Raw genomic sequence first — 18,031 nt, 5'->3', positions numbered from 1 at the left:
CTCCCCAGTAGCTGGGACTACAGGTGTGCCACAGTCATGCCTGGCTAATTTTTAAATTTTAATTTTAATTTTTATTTTTGAGATGGGTGTCTCACTGTGTTGCTCAGGCTGGTTGAACTCCTGGGCTACATCGATTCTCTCTCCTCGGCCTCTCAAAGTGCTGGTGTTACAGGCTTGTGTCACCGTGCCTGGCCCAGTTCTTCTTGAGTGACCTTAATTTCTGTTTTTCACTATTTTAGTTGGTTAAATAAAGCATTGATCCTGTTTTATCACTTGGCAGGAAAACTAGACAATCCACCAGCCCAGGAGGGGACAAGCAGGATTAATCCTCCTCCTTGTCATCTCTGGCTCCAGCCCCACCCTGGTCCATCTTGGCATTCTTCCTCTTCACGTGGCTGGGGTGGCCACCCCCATAGGGAGGCAGAGGGAGAAGTCGATTGCTTCTGGGAATCCAGGCGGACAGTGAAAAACGGGATATTCACCACCTGCTCATGGACACGGATATGACCTGGCGGATGAGCACACAACCGTGGCGGATGGACTTACCCAAGCCCAGCTGGAAGACCTGGGTCTGTAGGCATCTCTCTAAGAAATCATCGATCTTGGCCGGGCGCGGTGGCTCAAGCCTGTAATCCCAGCACTTTGGGAGGCCGAGGCGGGTGGATCACGAGGTCAGGAGATCGAGACTATCCTGGCTAACATGGTGAAACCCCGTCTCTACTAAAAATACAAAAAACTAGCCGGGCGTGGTGGCGGCGCCTGTAGTTCCAGCTACTAGGGAGGCTGAGGCAGGAGAATGGCGTGAACCCGGGAGGCGGAGCTTGCAGTGAGCCGAGATCACGCCACTGCACTCCAGCCTGGGAGACACAGCGAGACTCCGTCTCAAAAAAAAAAAAGAAATCATCGATCTTCAGGCCCACGATGTAATCCAGCTTCATCTTTCCCTCATCCAGCTCCCCAGTGCGGACCAGCCACTGCAGCAGGGAGTGACTTCGAACAGAAGCCGTGGGTCCTTCTCGTCAAGTGTCAGCGGCTCCCTGGCAGCCTTGTGGATCTTGACCAGGGTAAATTTGACCCTCCACACCTCACATTTGTTCTGGAGCCCATACTCGCCAATCAGCTTCAGCTTTTGGTCGAGATGAGATTTCTCGAAGGGTCTCTGTGGGGTCACATAAGTTTTGCGACAAACCCAGCTCCGGGCCGCTGGCGTGTTGGCTCCACTTGCCCATCTATGCCTAAGCGCAGGCCCTGGTCATTGACAAAGAGCTCAACATTTTTATATGTTTCATCTAAGGTGCTGATTCTATTGATACAAAGTTGTTCATAATATGCCCTTATCCTTTTAACATTGGTAGTGATGCTACCTGTCTTTTCTGAGATTGGTTTGTCTTTCGTATTTTTTTCTGATCTGTCTGGCTAGAGGTTTACCAATTGTTTTGATTTTCCTCAAACTTTTGGTTATAATGAGTCTCTCTCTCTCTCTCTTTTCCTGATTATATTAATTTCTGTTCTGTTCTTTGTTTCCTTTCTTCTCCTTACTGGATTTTATTTGCTCTTTTTCTAGTTTCTTACTGTAAAGGCGGAAGTCATTGATTTGCTTTGATTTGAGACTTCTTTTCTAATGTAGGCAGTAAATGGTGTAAATTCCCTCTGAGTATGACTTTAGTGGCATCTCACATTGATATGTTTTCACTTTCATTCAGTTTATTTTTATTTTCATTCTTATTTATCTTTTGAGACAGAGTCTTGCTCTATCATCGAGGCTGGAGTGTAGTGGTGCAATCTCAGCTCACTGCAGCCTCCACCTCCTGGATTTAATCGATTCTTGTGCTCCAGCTTCCTGAGTAACTGGGATGCGCCTTTCACCACGCTCAGCTAATTTTTGTATTTTTAGTAGAGACGGGGTTTCACCATGTTGGCCAGGCTGGTCTTGAAGTCCTGACCTCAAGCGATCTGCCTGCCTTGGCCTCCCAAAGTAGTGGGATTACAGGCATGAGCCACCACGCCTGGCTAGAAGTGTATTTTTTAGTTTCCAATTTACTTGGGGATTTTTCCAGCTATCTTGTGATTGATTTCTAACTTAAATCCATTGTGGTCAATGAACTTACATTGTACAACTTAACTACTTTTTAAATAATTTCAAAAGCTGAGAGAGATATTTAAAGCATGTTTTTATGTAATGATAATAATCTCAGAGAGAACACAGTTGAAGAACAGGAAGAATTACAAGAACAAAATGTGTGGGAAGACCAAGCACGGTGGATCCAGGAATCAGGTGGGGGCGTGGAGGGGGAAGCAGTGCACTTCTTCTCTTGTAACAGAAGGGAAGGCAGAGTGTGTGGGTTTAGACCCAAGCATGTTGGGGAAACTAAGGCCTTCCTGAGGGCATCTGCTATCTCTTTGGAGGGTGACAGATTTGAGGTCATAATTGAGAGGCATTAGTTTGGGGAAATTGAGAACAGTAGCCATTTTGCAGATTGGGAAAGTGATTATTTTTTTTTTTTCTAGGCTTTAAAAAGAATGGTAGGGGCTGGGCACAGCGGCTCACACCTGTAATCCCAGCACTTTGGGAGGCCAAGGCAGGCAGATCACTTGAAGCCATGAGTTTGAGACCATCCTGGCTAACATGGTGAAACCCTATCTTTACTAAAAATACAAAAAAAAAAAAAAAAAAAAATTAGCTGGGCGTGGTGGCGGGCGCCTGTAGTCCCAGCTACTTGGGTGTCTAAGGCAGGAGAATGGTGTGAACCCAGGAGGCGGAGCTTGCAGTGAGCCAAGATCACACCACTGCACTCCAGCCTGGGTGACAGAGCGAGACTCTTGTCTCAAAAAAAAAAAAAAAAAAGGCAAGTGTGGTAGCGTCCATCTGTAGTCTCAGTTACTTGGGAGGCAGAGGTAGGAGAATCACTTGAACTCGAAGGGGGTGGGAGGCGGAGGTTGCAGTGAGCCGAGATCACACCACTGCACTGCAGCCTGGCAATAGAGTGAGACTCTGTCTCAAAAAAAAAAAAAGAAAAAGAAATGGCTCTGGTTATTGCCATCAACAGAATAATGCCCCTCCCCCAAGAGGTCTGCATTCCAATCCACAGAGACTGTGAATGTTGCTTTCCTTGACAAGAGGGACTTTGCAGAAGTGATTACAGATCTTGATGTGGGGAGACTAGCCTGGGTTATCCAGGTGGGCCCAGTGTAGACACAAGGGTCTTCATGAGAGGGAGGCAGAAGGGTCCGAGATGAAGATGTGGTAGAAGCAGAGGTCAGGTGAGATTTGGAGATGGAGGAAGGGCCTGTGCCAAGGAACACAGACAGCCTCCGGAAGTTGGCAGGACAGCAGAGGGGTTCCTCCCTCAGGGACTCAGCATGGCTCTGATTCCTTGACTTTAGGACTTCCAACCTCCAGAACGGTAAGATCATACATGTATGTTGTCTCACGCCCCCTCAGTTTGTGGTAATTTGTTATAGTGGCCATAGAAAAGGACTGCAGTTAGAGGAAGATTCCTACTTTCTGTCCTGGCTGAGAGGAAACACTTTTCTCTTGTACTTAGTACAGGCTTGCACAAATAATTGGAATTGTGAGCAGATCTTTTAAGAAAAAGACTGGGCCGGGCACAGTGGCTCACGCCTGTAATCCCAACACTTTGGGAGGCCAAGGCGGGTGGATCACGAGGTCAAGAGATCAAGACCATCCTGGCCGACATGCTGAAACCCCATTTCTACTAAAAATACAAAAATCAGCTGGGTGTGGTGGTGCACGCCTGTAGTCCCAGCTACTCGGGGAGGCTGAGGCAGGAATCGCTTGAACTCGGGAGGCAGAGGTTGCAGTGAGCTGAGATTGTGCCACTGCACTCCAGCCTGGCAAGAGTGAGACTCCGTCTCAAAAAAAAAGAAAAAAAAAAAAGTAGACGACTAGGGTTCAGGCATGGTGGCTCATGCCTGTAATTCCAGCACTTTGGGAGACTGAGGTAGGCGGGTAGCTTGAGTCCAGCCTGGGCAACATAGTGAAACCCTGTCTCTACCTAAAATACAAAAATTAGCTGGGTGTGGTGGTGTGTGCCAGTAATCCCAGCTGGGAGGATTGGGTGAGCCTGGGAGGTGGAGGTTGTGGCGAGCCGAGATCGCGCCATTGCATTCCAGCCTGGGCAACAAAAGCAAAACTCTGTCTCAAAAAAAAAAAAAGAAAGAAAGAAAAAAGAAACGTTGTGGGTTCTTGTGGTTAACTGCTGTGATTCTGTTTAGATTGGCTTTGCTATCACTTAGCGCTATTGTCCCTTTGTGTTTACAAATCATTAGGGTAAGAACCCAAACCTTTGCCAGTAACATGGCATTCTTCCAGGGTTCTTCTCCTTCCAAAGTCCTTTTGTGGTCTGAGGGACTGAATGTCCACAGCTGTTCCCTCATCTGCATCCAGCGGCTCTCTGAGCACCTGTGAGGTACCAGTCATGCTCAGGAGTGAACAGAGGGCTGGGGAGGGCAGGAGTGGAGCTCCCTGCCCTCGTGGCTCCTTATTGTATCTCCTACTTACTCACTGGGCAAAGTTCCCAATTTCTCAGTGTCTCAGTTTGCTCATCTGTACAATGGGAATAGTTTTAGTGCCTTGCTCTTGTGATTGCTGTAAGGAGTACAGCATGAATGTTTAATATTATAAAAGTGCTTTGAGCAGTACTGACAAATGGTAATATATAAATGTTTGCTCTTCTTACCTTTTTCAGCAAAGGCAGGCAGACACCATCTAAAACCATACATTCATGTCTTTACAGCCATTGATTGGTGTTCTCCTGGATAACAGGTACAGTCATGACTACCATTATTTGCTAGAGGCAGATAATGTGGGCAGAGGTGGGAGGTGAGGGGAACCTGTCTACAGCTTCACCTTAAAGAAAGCGTTCTTGACTCCCATCGCGTTCTAAGATAGTCTGGGTTGCAGAAGGCAAGCTTGGGCAGGAATGGGGCCCATTGTTTTTCTGGAAGCAAGATTAAGGTCAGGTTCTGAGTCAAACGAAGAGGTCAGCAAACAGCTTGGTAACTCCCCAACTCCTCTTCTCTATCCGTAGTTCTTCACTGCCTGCCCTTCCCAGGGGTGAATCACAAAGTGGTTTAGGGTCAGGACAGTGAGGCTGTTGAGTGCCATTGGGGGGTGTCAGGGAGAAGACAATTCCTATGATGCCACCTCATGCAGCTGAAACTTCGCCTTCCTCTCCTAAGTGTTCTGTGCCTGAGCACTGAGGACAGGACTATGCATGGTCCCAGCAGGGCTTCACCAGGCAGAACAAGCAGGTGTGTGATTTGTATGCTTGAGGTCACCATAGTGGCTGTCCCTTTGCTACCCTGGAATTGGTTTCTGGTCTCTATATTCAGAGTGACTCAGGGAAAAGCGTACTGCTTATTGTAAACACTGCTGACTTGGAGGAAGAGATTCTCCTTGCAGATGTGGTAGGAACCAGTTTAAGTGTGATGTCTGGAAGGCTGGGCTCTGTGCCTGCAAGGAAATCTGCCACGCCCTTGCTAAACTGGACGGAGAAGGGGCCATGGCAGGCTGGTGAAGCACCTGTGCTAGGAAATGTGGGTCTGAGGCCCCTAGTCCTGTCCTTGGGAACTGCATCGGGGTTTGTTTTAAAGCCTGTTCTTACCTCTTAGCTTGGCAAAGTATTGCCAAGGCTGGGGAAAACAGCCATTCACACATATTTCTGGCGAGTGTAATGTACCTCCTCCTTGGAGGGCAATTTGGCTGTTGTCTATCGAAATTAAAAATATGCATCTCTTCCTGGAAAGGGAATTGTTGGGGGAATTTATCCTACAGATACCCTCCCATGTGTGTAATGATAGCAGGACCAGCATGTTCTTTAAAAGCGGTTCCCAGCCAGTTTGTTACAAAGGTCACAAATTATTCAGCAAGATGATAATGGTTTTATGTTTTTTAAAATGATAAATTGTAGCCTGTTGATCATCGTTAAAAATATTTGAATGCTATTTGTATGGCTTTCTCTGTGAACTTCAGTAATTATTTTGGACCGTTTGTGTTTGTAGAACTTGCTGCCAGACAGTGCCCCTTGTGGTTGAGTGGCTGCACTACATGGCATATGTATCAGTTTCCTGGGGTCACCATAACTAAACAGCAAATACGGGTGCAGAGGTTCATTCTCTCATAGTTCCGGAAGCCAGGAGTCCGAGATCAAAATGTTGTCAGGACCATGCTCTCTTTTAAAGCGCTGGGAAAGAATCCTTCCCTGCCTCTTCCACTTGCTGGTGGTTGCTAGCAATCTTTGGCGTTCCTTGTCTCGGGGCAGCATCATACATACCAACCTCTGCCTCTGTCTTCACACGGCTGCCGTCTCTGCTGGGCATCTGTGTGTGTCTTCTCCTCTCCTCTTTTTTTTTTTTTTCCTGACACAGAGTCTCATTGTGTTGCCCAGGCTGGAGTGCAGTGGCATGATCTTGGCTCACTGCAACCTCCGTCTCCCGTGTTCAAGTGATTCTCAAGCCTCAGCCTCCCAAGTAGCCAGGATTACATGCACCCGCCACTATGCCTAGCTAATTTGTGTATTTTTAGTAGAGACAGGGTTTCACCATGTTGGCCAGGCTGGTCTCGAACTCCTGACCTCAAGTGATCCACCCGCCTCGCCTCCCAAAGTGCTGGGGTTACAGGCATGAGCCACAGTGCCTGACCCTTCTCCTCTTATTATAAGGAGTCTTCCAGCATAATCTCATCTTAACTAATTACATCTGTAAAGACCCTAGTACCAAAAGGGCACATTCTGAGGTGGCAGGTAGATGTGAATTTTGAGGGGACACTACAGAATTAACCCACTATAGAATCTTTCTTTAATGTTTCTATTGATCCCTTTCAATTGGTCTAATATATTACTTAGCCTGAATTTTTTTTTTTCTTTTTTGAGACAGTGTCTTGCTCTATTGCCCAGGCTGGAATGCAGTGGCATGATAATGGCTCACTGCAGCCTTGACCTCCCAGGCTCAAGTGATCCTCCCACCTCAGCCTCTTGAGTAGCTGAGACTACAGGTGTGTGCCACCATGCCTGGACAATTTTTTATTTTTATATATGTTTTTAAGAGGCAGGGTCTTGCTATGTTGCCCAAGCTGGTCTTGAACTCCTGGGCTAGAGCAATCCTCCTACCTTGGACTCCTAAAGTGCTGGAATTTCAGGCATGAGCCATTGCATCTGGACAGCCTGACTTGTTTATCATAAATTCTTTTTTGAGATGGAGTCTTGCTCTGTTGCCCAGGCTGGAGTACAGTGGCATGATCTCAGCTCACTACAACCTCCGCCTCCTGGGTTCAAGCGATCCTCCTGCCTCAGCCTCCCAAGTAGCTGGGATTACAGGTGCCTGCCATCACACCCAGCTAATTTTTGTATTTTAGTAGAGATGGGGTTTCACCATATTGGTCAGGCTGTTCTCGAACTCCTGACCTCAGGAGATCCGCCCATCTTGGCCTCCTAAAGTGCTGGGATTACAGGCATGAGCCACTGTGCCTGGCCTATCGTAAATTCTTGTCTGCATGTCTTAGTCCATTTGTGCTGCTATAACAAAATACGTGAGACTGGGTAATTTATAAACAATAGAAATTTATTTCTTGTGGTTCTGGATACTAGAAAGTCCAAAGTCAATGTTCTAGGAAGTCTGGTGAGGGCCTGGTCTGTACTTCCAAGATGATGCCTTGTTGTTTTGCCCTCCAGAGGGGATGGATGCTTTGTCTTCACATGGTGGAAGGGCGAAAAGGAGGGAGGCAGCTCCCTTATATATCTTTTATAAAGTCATTAATCCCATTTGTGAGGACAGAGCCCTCATGACCCAATCGCCTCCCTGAAACCTCCACCTTCTAATACCATCATCTTGGTGATTAGGTTTCAACATATAAATTTTGGGAGGACACATAATTCAAACTATAGCAGTATATATAAAATTTAGTTTCCTTTTGGTACAGTTTGCTCTTATATTTTTCTATCATCCTAGGAGCTTGCTATGGTTTGAATGCTTCTCCCCTCTGAAACTCACGTTGAAACTTAATCCCAAATGTAACGATATTGACAGGTGGAGCCTGTACAAGGTGATTGGGTCATTAGTGCTCTGTCCTCACCAATGGATTAATATATCATGGATTAATGGGTTAATGGATTAATGGGTTATCTTGGGAATGGGTTAGTTATTATAAGACCGAGTCTGTTGTAAGAGTCAGTTGGCATTCTCTTGTGTACTCCTTGCCATGTGACCCTACACCAATTTGGAACTCTGCAGAGAGTCCCCACTAGCAAGAAGGTCCTTACCAGACGCAGCTCCTTGACCTTAGACTTCCAGCCTCCAGACTGTAAGAAATGAATGTATTTTCTTTACAAATTACCCAGTCTCAGGCATTCAGTTATAGCAACAGAAAAGGGACTAAGATAGCCATCTTTACTGTTTTTGTTATCTGGTATTGGGTGTCTCTAAAGAGAATATAACTGCATTGTTAACTATTTCCTACCCTCCTTTGTTAGTGACTTCATTTTTTTTATTCTTTTTTTTATTCTTTTTTTTTTTTTTTTTGAGACGGAGTCTCGCTTTGTCACCCAGGCTGGAGTGCAGTGGCCGGATCTCAGCTCACTGCAAGCTCCGCCTCCCGGGTTCATGCCATTCTCCTGCCTCAGCCTCCCGAGTAGCTGGGACTACAGGCGCCTGCCACCTCGCCCGGCTAAGTTTTTGTATTTTTAGTAGAGACGGGGTTTCACCGTGTTACCCAGGATGGTCTCGATCTCCTGACCTCGTGATCCGCCCGTCTCGGCCTCCCAAAGTGCTGGGATTACAGGCTTGAGCCACCGCGCCCGGCCTTATTCTTTTTTTTTTTTTTTTTTTTTTTTGAGACAGGCTCCCTCTGTTGGCCAGGCTGGAATGCAGTGGCATGATCTTGGCTCACTGCAGCTTCAAACTCTTGGGTTCAAGCCTCCTGAGCAGTTGGGACTACAAGCGTGCACCAAACTTGGATAAATTTTTGGTAGATATGGGTTCTCACTGTGTTGCTCAGGCTGGTCTCAAACTCCTGGGCTCAAATGATCCTACCCACTACAGCCTCCCAAAGTGCTGAGATTACAGGCATTAGCCGCTGCGCCCAGACTTTTAGCAGGTTTTTAAAAATAGAAATCTAATATTCATGGAGCTCTTGCTCAGAGTCAGGTGCCTCTCTCAACACTTTACACTGACCTATGTGTTCCACTCTAACAAGAGACTTACCCCATATCATGAGCCAAGCATGGGTGGGACCCTCTTGAAAGCAGACACTAAAATGTCTTGGTAGCCACACTGATTTTCTTTTTCCTTCATAGCTATCTTGTTGCTTTCAGTTCTGTATCACCGCCTTCAGGACAGCCAGCTATCCAGGTTCAAGAGAAGATCCTGTTGCACTCATTCTGCAGGGACATTACACTTTTTGGGAAAGAACCTTTGTGCCTGCTGTCAAACAACAGTTATCCTCTGTTATTTAGCAACCCTTGTTCTTTGAACATTTTCTTCTTTAAAAAATAGTTTTATTGAGATGTAACATGAATTAAATCCCAGTAAAAATACACGATTCAGTGATTGATAGTATGTTCACAGAATTGTATAACCATTACCACTATGTTGGGATCTTTTCATCACCCCTAAAAGAAACCCCATAGCAATTAGCAGTCATTCCCATTTCCTTCCATGCCCTCATCCCTAGGCAGCCACTAACGTGCTTTCCATCTGTATAGACTTACTGATTCTAGGCATTTCAGATAAATGAAACAGTAAGATGTGGCCCTTTGTGACTGACTTTCACATTGTGTGTGTGTGTATATGTGTGTGTGTGTGTGTGTTTTCTTTTTTTTTTTTTTTTTTTTTTTGAGACGGAGTCTTGCTCTGTCGCCCAGGCTGGAGCGTAGTGACCAGATCTCGGCTCACTGCAAGCTCCGCCTCCCGGGTTCCCACCATTCTCCTGCCTCAGCCTCCCGAGTAGCTGGGACTACAGGCGCCCGCCACCTCGCCCGGCTAGTTTTTTTTTTTTTTTGTATTTTTTAGTAGAGACGGGGTTTCACCGTGTTAGCCAGGATGGTCTCGATCTCCTGACCTCGTGATCCACCCGTCTCGGCCTCCCAAAGTGCTGGGATTACAGGCTTGAGCCACCGCACCCGGCCGTGTGTTTTCTTTTTTAAGACCAGGTCTCGCTCTGTTGCTCAGGCTGGAGCCCAGTGGTGCAATCATAGCTCACTGCAGTCTTTACCTCCCTGGGCTCAAGTGACCCTCCTACCTCAGTCTCCTGAGTCGGTGGGACTATGGGTGTGCACCACCATGCCCTGCTCATTTTTTTGTATTTTTTTTGTAGAAACAAGGTTGCACCATGTTAGCCAGGCTGGTCTCGAACTCCTGGGCTCAAGTGATCTGCCCGCCTCAGCCTCCCAAAGCCCTGGGATTACAGACATGAGCTAACACACCCAGCCTCTCTTAGTATGTTTCAAGGTTCATCTGTGTTGTAGCATCTTACTGGCTTTTAAAGTTAACATTTAGTAAGTTTGATTCTTTTTTTTTTTTTTTTTTTTTGAGACGGAGTCTCGCTGTGTCGCCCAGGCTGGAGTGCACTGGCCGGATCTCAGCTCACTGCAAGCTCCGCCTCCCGGGTTTACGCCATTCTCCTGCCTCAGCCTCCCGAGTAGCTGGGACTACAGGCGCCTGCCACCTCGCCCAGCTAAGTTTTTGTATTTTTTTTAGTAGAGACGGGGTTTCACCGTGTTAGCCAGGATGGTCTCGATCTCCTGACCTCGTGATCCGCCCGTCTCGGCCTCCCAAAGTGCTGGGATTACAGGCTTGAGCCACCGCGCCCGGCCAGTAAGTTTGATTCTTGATAGGATTTATAATGAATTTTTAGTTCATAGAAATATTCTGAAAAATATTAATTGAACATAAAGTTGATACAATAAAGGAATAGACTTTGTGACTTCAGGAATCAGTTTTTTTCACAATTGATTCTACATGAATATAATATTTTGTTGCTTTTTCAGAATTTTAAGTAAAACTAATATTTCTATATTGTATTTCGCTCATCTATGCTTAATCTAAAAAGGTTGAGTTGGTTTAAAGCATTCCTAAGAAGTGGCTGATGTAAGATGGATTAATTGATTCACAGACTCACCCTGTCGCCCAGGCTGGAGTGCAGTGGCATGATCATGGCTCGCTGTAGCCTCAACCTCCTGTGTCTCTTCAAGTTGTTGGGACTACGGGCATGCACCACAATACTCGGCTAGTGTTTTGTATTTTTTTAGAGATGGGGTTTTGCCACATTACCCAGGCTGGTCTCGAGCTCCTGACCTCAAGTGATCTGCCAACCTCAGCCTCCCAAAATGCTGGGATTACAGGCATGAGCCACTGTGCCCCGCCAAGATTTATTTTTTGAAATATCAAATTTCAAAAGTTTGAAAAAAACTGTGAAAAGTCTTTAGTCTCTTAAATTCTTTATATCTAAATATAACATTCTGTCTTCTAACTATAACATTCTATATATCTAAACATTATTATTATTATTATTATTATTATTAGACGGAGTCTCATTCTGTCGCCCAGGCTGGAGTGCAGTGGCGTCATTTCCACTCACTGCAAACTCCCCCTCCTAGATTCAAGCAATTCTTCTGCCTCAGCCTCCCGAGTAGCTGGGACTACAGGCACCCACCACCACGCCCGGCAAATTTTAGTATTTTTAGTAGAGATGGAGTTTCCCATGTTGGCCAGGTTGGTCTCGAACCCCTGACCTCAGGTGATCTGCCCACCTTAGCCTCCCAAAGTGCTGGGATTACAGGCATGAGCCACTGTGCCCAGCTAAATATAACTTTTAAAGTTAAGTCTGTGTGTTAGTAACTTATTGCTACATAACGAGTTACTTCAAACTTCGGTGACTTAAAACATTTATTTTCTCAGTTTCTGTAGATCAGGAATGAGAGTAGCTTAGCTGGGTAGTTCTGCCTCGGGGCCTCTCGTGAGCCATCTTGCTGTCAGCTGGGGCTGCGGTCATCTGGGGGCAGAAAGCTCGTGGTTGGAGGCCTCAGCTCTTAGCCAAGAGGGCCCCTCCTTGGGTGGCCTCAAGACACTGCAGCTGGCTTCCTCCAGAGTGAGTGAACCAAAAGAGGGAGAAAGAAGAAAGCCAAACTGTGTTTTATGACCTTGTTACTTCTACCATTCCTTCCGCATGTCTGCTGGTCACACAGAGCAAGTCTGATCCAGTGTGGGAAGGGCCTACACAGGGTCTGAAGAACAGAAGGCAGGGATCATGGGACGGTCTTGGAGGCCGGCCACCACAAGCTGGACAGTCATCTGACTCCCTAGACTGGCAGTCAAAAAATCACTTACATTGCCCAGTAGGTAATACAGTAAAGATTAGGGAGGCGGAGCGCGGTGGCTCACACCTGTAACCCCAGCACCTTATGAGGTTAAGGCGGGAGGATGACTTGCGGCCAGGAGTCTGAGACCATCCTGGACATCATAGTGAGACCGCATCTTCACAAAAAATTTTAAAAATTAGCCATCTCCACAAAACATTTAAAAAATTAGCCAGATGTGCACCTGTAGTCCTACCTACTTAGGAGGCTGAGGCAGGAGAATCCCTTGAGCCCAGGAGCTTGAGGCTGCTAGTGACCTATCATCACACTACCACATTCTATCCTGGGTGACAGAGTGACCCTCTAATCCTAAAAAATTTTTTTAAAAATTAATATTGCCAAGCACAGTGGCTCATGTCCATCATCACAACACTTTGGGAGGCTGAGGCAGACAGACAGCTTGAGCCCAGGAGTTCCAGACCAGCCTGGGAAACATGGTAAAACTCCATCTCTTTAAAAAAGACAGAAAATTAGCCAGGTGCAGTGGTGCACGCCTATAGTCCCAGCTACTTGGGAGGCTGAGGTGGGAGGATCACTTGAGCCTGGCAGGTGGAGGTTGCAGTGAGCCAAGATCATGTCATACCACTGCACTCCAGCCTGGGCTATGAGAGTTAGACCCTGTCTCCAAAAAAATAAAAACAAAAACAAAAAGACAAGAAAGAAAAGAAGGAAAGAAAGAAAAGAATACTGCATGGATCATGTGAACATATTTCATATGTATGTACAGATACAAATGTGTATTGAAAAAGTGTGTGTTTCCAAAGCAAAAATTCAGCTTTGGAAAAGTGAGTTTAGGAATTGTTTACTAGTAGCTACTAGCCAGTGTTATTAATACAAATTTAATTCTAAAAAAAGTTATAGCTACTAGAATAATATTTACATGTACTTGAGGAATGGCTCGAGTGTTGTTTTTGAAATAAAACTGTGCTGTTCAACAAGATCTTCACATAGCGAGCACTTACTGTTAATGTTACCAGCCTGAACGAGATGTTGGCATCAACATACACTTCCAAAGACTTAGTACAGAAAATTGTTAAGTACCTCGCTAATGTTTTTCATGCTGATCGTACTGCAAAATACATCATTTTCCAATGATATTTCATGTTGGGTGAAATTAAATGTTAAAATGTTAGTTTTACATGTTTCTTTTTTACTATAATGTGCGACTACAGAATTTGAAATGACATGATTGCATTTGTAGCTGAAATTGTGTTTCTTTTGGTTAGTGATGATTTGAAATGGAAAAGTTTGCCTGGACTCAGAATTCATTGACGATATCACAAGACAATGTCAATTTGTGAATGAAAAGAAAAGCTATTAGATTTCAGGACTAGACGATTGCTTTGAACTATGAATTAAATAGATTAAAGTATCTGAAATCTAGTTAATGGCAAGAACAGAAAATGTTTAAATAGGGATAAACAGTCTCCTGTTTGTTCCCACCTACTTGAGCAAACACATTTTTTTTTTTTGAGAAGGAGTCTCACCTGTTGCCCAGGCTGGAGTGCAGTGGTGCGATCTCGGCTCACTGCAAGCTCCTCCTCCTGGGTTCACGCCATTCTCCTCCCTCAGCCTCCCGAGTAGCTGGGACCACAGACGCGCACCACCACACCCAGCTAATTTTTTGTATTTTTAGTAGAGACAGGGTTTCACTGTGTTACAGGGTGGTCTTGATCTCCTGACCTCGTGATCCGCCTGCCTCGGCCTCCCAAAGTGCTGGGATTACAGGTGTAAGCCAACACACCCGGCCTGCAAACACATTTTCTAATCAATGAGAACTCTAAAAAAAAATGGAAGCGATCATCTTTAAAAAGTTATCTTGATCAGCAATTGCATCTAGAGAGTCCTCATTATTCATTAACTCTATTTTGTGAATTCAACTACTCACTAAAATTTACTTGTAACTCCAAAATCAGTTCTCCTGGCACTTTTGCAGCTGTTTGTAGATATGCACAGAGTGGCAAAAATTTTTATCACCTAACATGCATGTTCGCAAATGAAGTCAAACAAGGTGACACCCTGCCTTCTTCTTTTGCACTCATATTGTAAATCAGTGTCCTTTTTGTGGTCTTCGTGCCACATTTTTCACATTTTTGTGCCTTTTGGTGGTGATTTTTTTTTTTTTTTTTTCTGAGAGAATCTTGCTCTGTTACCCAGGCTGGAATGCAGTGGCACAATCTCAGCTCACTGCAACCACTGCACTCTGGGGTTCAAGCAATTCTCCTGCCTCAGCTTCCCTAGTAGCTGGGATTACAGGTGTGCACCACTACGCCCAGCTAATTTTTGTATTTTTAGTAGAGATGGGGTTTCACTATGTTGGCCAGGCTGGTCTCGAACTCCTGACCTCAAGTGATCCACCCACCTTGGCTTCCCAAAGTGTTGAGATTATAGGTGTGAGCCACTGCACCTGTTCAAAACGGCTCCATACAGAGTGCTGAAGTGCTGTCCAGCATTCCTTGGCACAGGAAGGCTGGGATGGGCCTTCAATAGTCTTCGTGTCAGGTATGAGTTGTAGTGCTGTTGGCTGTGAGTTCAGTGTGAATGAGTTAACAATACAGTCCATCCAGAAAAAGGAAGAGGAAGACTGCCAATCTATGATGAAGCTATGGAGAAGTGGCTACATTTGTGGATTCCTGAGATGACGACCCATTTAACCAACCATAGCAGACAGCACTGTGAAGCTGAAAGCCCAAGAAACTTCCAGTCACGCAATACAGGATCAGAACATTGTTAAACCCTTCTCAGCCATTGCTGGTCAGCAACGTGTTTCAGAAGGTGACATGGAGTGAAAAACATCAAGTTGCAGGTGAGGCATGTTCTGCAGATCAGGAGACTGGAAGAATTTTTAAAATACCTGCCGAGTGTTATACAGGAAAAGCATCCTGTGGAAGAACAGGTTTTCAATGCTAATGAAACTGGTTTGTTATGCAAGGAAGTTGGCAAATGAACCTATACCACAAGTGGCATTCCAGTTTACAAAAATGTGGCCAGAGGCTCATAGGAACTTAACCCTGTATTTCCACTAGGAGCAATAATTTAGTATTAACAGATTCAGTGTTTGCAGTGACTTTATAGAACATAACTGTGGTGAATAATGAGAATCAACTATTTCAGGCATAAAGCCTGATATTTAAAATATTAAATCTTATAAAGCCTGATATTATAAATTAAAAAATTTTTTTAAAAATCAACTTCTTCAAAATAATTAAAGACTTAGAAGTTTTGTATAGGCCAGGTGTGGTAGCTCATGCTTGTAATACCAACACTTTGGGAAGTTGAAGTAGGAGGATTACTTGAACCCAGGAGTTTGAGACCAGCCTGGGCAATAGAGACTCTGACTCCAAAAAGATAAAATAAAATTACATGGGTGTGGTGGCACACACCTGTAGTCCTAGCTACTTGAGAGGCTGAGGTGGGAGGATCCCTTGAGCCCTAGAGTTTGAGGTTGCAATGAGCTAGGATCATGCCACTGTACTCCAGCCTGGGTGACAGAGTGGGACCCTTGGTTTAAAAAAGTTTTATATATAAATTCAATATCAATATATTTTCCTGTATGTGTGTTGGTGTGTTTCATAACTATATGTCAGGTGTGGTGGCTTACACTTGTAATCCTAGCACTTTGGGAGCCAAGGCAGATGGATTGCTTGAGTCTAGGAGTTTGAGACCAGCCTGGGTAATATGGTGAAACCCTGTCTCTACCAAAAGGATACAAAAATTAGCCAAGTGTGGTAGTGCATGCCTGTGGTCCCAGCTACTTGGGAGGCTGAGGCAGGAGGACAGCTTGAGCCCAGGAGGGGGAGGTTGCTGAGGTCATTTCACTGCACTCTAGACTGGGTGACAGAGAGAGAGCCTGTCTGAAAAAACTAACAAAACTATATAATATAAAGAATATAGGCTGGGCATGGTGGCTCATGCCTGTAATCCCAGCACTTTGGAAGGCTGAGGTGAGAGGATCGCTTGAGCCCAGGAGTTCCAGACCAGCCTGGGTAACGTATAAGACCTTGTCTCTACTAAAAATAAAAAATTAGCCAGGTGTGGTGGTGTGCACCTGTGGTTCCAGGTACTTGGGTGGCTGAAGCTGCAGTGAGCCGTGATCATGCCGCTGCATTCCAGCCTGGGCAACAGAATGAAAACTTGTCTCATTGAAAAAAGAAAAATAAAAAGAAAATATATTATTAGTAACCTTTTCCATCAAGGTCCAAGGTAAATGACCTCAGTGCCTTCAATTTGCTTCAGTGTGTTATATAAATATTAACATATTTGTGTGTGCTAAGAGATGAGAATAATTGGGAAGTATGACATTACAGACTTATTTATAACTTATTTATACATCTCAAGTAGCCCTGTGACCATCCTTAATAGAACGATTAAATACTCACATGATGAGATGCTATGCAGCCATTAAAAAGAATGAGGCAGCTCTAAATATTGTAAAAGGCTTCAAAATGTATTAAGTGAGGAAAGGAGGTGGGGCACGGTGGCTCATGCCTCTAATCCTAGGACTTTGGGAGCCTGAGGTGGGAGGATTGCTTAAGGCCAGGAGTTTAAGACTAGCCTTGGCAACATAGACCCCATCTCTACAAACAATTTTTAAAAATTAGCTGAGTGTGGTAGTGCATATCTGTGTTCCCAGCTACTCCCGGGGCTGAGTCAGGAGGGTCGCTTGAGCCAAGGAGTTTATGGCTGCTATAAGCCATGATTGCACCACTGCACTCAGTCAGGGCAACAAAGCAAGAGGAGGAGGAGGAGGGGGGAGGGGGAGGAGGAGGGGGAGGGGGAGGAGGAATGGGGGAGGAAGGGGGGAGGAGGAGAAGGAGGAGAAGGGGATGGGGAGGAGGAGGAGAAGGAGAAGGAGGAGAGGGAGGAGAGGGAGGGAAGGAGAAGAAGCCGCTGGGCGCAGTGGCTCATGTCTGTGATCCCAGCACTTTGGGAGGCTGAGGTGGGTGGATCACTTGAGGTCAGGAGTTCCGGACCAGCCTGGCCAATGTGGTGAAACCATGTCTCTACTAAAAATGCAAAAAAAAAAAAAAAAAAAATAGCCAAGTGTGGTGCTGTGCATCTGTAATCCTAGCTGAGGGTAATCCTTGGAAGGCTGAGGCAGGAGAATCGCTTGAACCTGGGAGGCAGAGGTTGCAGTGAGCCGAGATCACGTCACTGCACTACAGCCTGGGCGACAGAGCAAGTCCCCGTCAAAAAAAAAAAAAAAAAAAAAAAAAAAAAAATGAAAGAAAGAAAGAAGGAAAGAAAAGGGTACTAGTGTATTTATTAGTTTTCTATTGTTGCCGTAGCAAATGGTCTCAAATTTAGGGGCTGAAGACACAAACTTATGGCCTTCTGATTCTGGGGTAGGAAGTCTGACACAAGCCTCACCTGCCTGAGACCAAGGTGCCAGCAGGGCTGCCTGCCTTACCGGGGCCAAGGAGAGAATCAGTGCTTTTGCACCTGCATTTCTTGGCTTCCTCTATCTTCAGTACCAGCAACTCTAGGTCTTTCTAACCCCAAAGTCACATCTTCTGACTACAGCCTGGGAAGGTTCTCAGCTTTAAGGATTTGTGGGATTACATGGGGCCCACCTGGATAATCCGGGCTCATCTGCCACCTCAAGGTCTTTAACTTTAATCAGCTGCCAGTCCCTATTGCCGTGTCACATATTTACTGAT

At 45.4% G+C, this 18,031-nt stretch overlaps 1 long non-coding RNA gene across 1 annotated transcript; it reads left to right on the top strand.

Moving 5' to 3' along the window:
• Window positions 1-652: 652 nt before the first annotated feature.
• On the top strand, window positions 653-13,509 carry LOC139363002 (uncharacterized). The gene is made up of 3 exons (XR_011622816.1): window positions 653-1,294; window positions 4,710-4,786; window positions 9,312-13,509. It is a non-coding gene; the product is annotated as an uncharacterized lncRNA (long non-coding RNA).
• The last annotated feature ends 4,522 nt before the right edge of the window (window positions 13,510-18,031 follow it).

Source organism: Macaca nemestrina, chromosome 4 (genome assembly GCF_043159975.1).
Source record: "Macaca nemestrina isolate mMacNem1 chromosome 4, mMacNem.hap1, whole genome shotgun sequence".
Classification (NCBI taxonomy): Eukaryota; Metazoa; Chordata; class Mammalia; order Primates; family Cercopithecidae; genus Macaca; species Macaca nemestrina.
Note: the sequence above shows the minus strand (reverse complement) of the source record. Positions and strands in the feature narration are given on the sequence as shown.